This window comes from Palaemon carinicauda, chromosome 41 (assembly GCF_036898095.1).
Source record: "Palaemon carinicauda isolate YSFRI2023 chromosome 41, ASM3689809v2, whole genome shotgun sequence".
Lineage (NCBI taxonomy): Eukaryota > Metazoa > Arthropoda > Malacostraca > Decapoda > Palaemonidae > Palaemon > Palaemon carinicauda.
Window position 1 is genome coordinate 27362468 of NC_090765.1, and position 2500 is coordinate 27364967.

General features: G+C 31.7%; 2 protein-coding genes across 2 annotated transcripts in view; one reads left to right on the forward strand and one right to left on the reverse strand.

Moving 5' to 3' along the window:
- LOC137632465 (choline-phosphate cytidylyltransferase A-like) overlaps positions 1 to 2500 on the reverse strand; it is a 225513-nt gene that overhangs the window by 195181 nt on the left and 27832 nt on the right. The window lies entirely within an intron of this gene.
- Positions 1 to 2500, forward strand: part of LOC137632463 (ferric-chelate reductase 1) — a 54397-nt gene that overhangs the window by 46308 nt on the left and 5589 nt on the right. The window lies entirely within an intron of this gene.

Sequence of the window (2500 nt, forward strand, 5' to 3'; positions counted from 1 at the left end):
TTTCTAATGAGATAATAAGTCTCATCCACATTCACGTTCGAACTGCTAACCCATGGATGAGCATTACGCCACACACCTCTATCTTGCATGCCCTATTTTTAATAACTTTTCCATTATCTAGTTATACATTCATGTTTCATATATTGGGGCCGAATACGATGAAATCCGGATAATTTTTGATGAGAAAAGGCTAAGGGAACTATTACAAAGCGCAACTATATCAACTACTTACTCTGAAATATGATACAATATTCACAATGTGAAGATCAATTGCATGTCCCTTAGTCTCCCTAATGGGTCTAGCAAGGATCAAAATATAGTTAAAACGTCAACATTACAAAAAATGGAAATATGAATATATATATATATATATATATATATATATATATATATATATATATATATATATATATATATATATGTATATATATATATATATATATATATATATATATATATATATATATATATGTATAATATATATAATATATATATATATACATACATACATATATATATATATATATATATATATATATATATATATATATATATATATATATATATATATATATATATATATATATATCAAATAAAAGTAAGTTAATGCTGAAAATTACGAACATGTGAATCAAGTTCGGTCAATAAATTACATCTACATAAAACGTATTATAGGGAACTAAAGAAAAAAAAAAAAACACCAAAACTACCTGAATCAATCCCAGCCTAAAGAAATTGGTATAAAGTTAAGAGTGGAGGCATTCTAATCTTGAAGGCCACAACAGACCCGTCTCTTCAAAATTACAATGGTCTGGGAATTATCAATTAATGTTTGAACACAAGTTGTCTAGAATAACCCAAACTATAAAAAAAAACCTTCGCCTAATTGGTCGACTCTTCTTTTTTATCCAATAAATCTCTCTCTCTCTCTCTCTCTCTCTCTCTCTCTCTCTCTCTCTCTCTCTCTCTCTCTCTCTCTCTATATATATATATATATATATATATATATATATATATATATATATATATATATATATATATATATATATATATATACACGACACATACACACATTATATATATATATATATATATATATATATATATATATATATATATACATATACACGACACATACACACATATACATATATATATATGTATGTATGTATGTATGTATGTATGTATGTATACAAAAAGTATTTATATAATGAGCCTCAATAAAAGTGAAAGTATCAAATTACAAAGAAAAACTTACGTTTATACAAGAAAAACGAAATGTTTCTAAGCTTACACAATTAAATTTTTAACTGTTCATTTTCTCAAAAGCAACTAGGCTACAAAGACAATGCAAACACGAAAAAAAACACCAAAACATTAACAAAAATATACACGCAGACTAACATTTTTCTCTGTAACTGATATGCTTGACCCAAAATTATGTCAAGACGCCAGTCAAACTCTTATCGATGATTGTGCAATTTGCACTACAGCACGCCTAAGTTCAAAGTTCAGAATCGGGTCACTACAATTCCACTGCAACATTCTCAGGTTCACGTCTCTCTCTCTCTCTCTCTCTCTCTCTCTCTCTCTCTCTCTCTCTCTCTCTCTCTCGCCAGTCATTTGGCTTGCTGTCTGTTTACTTTATTCATCTCCTGATATCCGTAGTGGTTCTCGAACATTTATGCTCTGTAAAAGCCAGTCTATTTAAAGAGGCCACGAATCCGCAAGGTTATTTTTGGCATCAAACTAGCTAGTTATCACGTTTCCTTAAAAGGGACGCTGTTAAATTCAGGTGTACATGTACAAATATACAAACGAGAGAGAGAGAGAGAGAGAGAGAGAGAGAGAGAGAGAGAGAGAGAGAGAGAGAGAGAGAGAGAGGGAGAGAGACCTTTGCAATTCTCTATTCCAATTTTCTCTTCTTTTTTAACATTTAATAACAGGGATTTGGAGAAAGTCGATGAGAGGGAACTAGTCAATTATCAATCAACAATAGTACTTTCGTAAACGTCAAATTATATAGCTATTTGCGTCACATAAACCTTGGCCCTTCTGATCACTTTGATTGATTGTAATTGCGACAATCCCAAGTTGGAAGATAATGACCCATGAGCAAACGAGGGGCAAAGGAGGTCGTGGTTGAGCGTTTGAACGAGTTGAGATACTTGCTTCACTCCACCGCTTGGATGCAACTGAGGGAAATCCCCGCAGTTGCAATACGATGTAAAAATTTACATGTTGCATAGAAAGATGGAAGAAAGAACAAGGTAATAGAGTTAAATTAGAAAGCTAAGAAATAGGTGAATGGGGGCGGTTATAAAGAACGCTGTTAAAGCCCTTAAGCAAATGCCTAAAGCCCTTAAGCAAATTCCTAAAACCCTTAAGCAAATGCCTAAAACCCTTAAGCAAATGCCTTAAGCAAATGCCTAAAGCCCTTAAGCAAATGACTAAATCCCTTAAGCAAATGCCTAAAGCCCTTGAGCAAATGCCTTAAGCA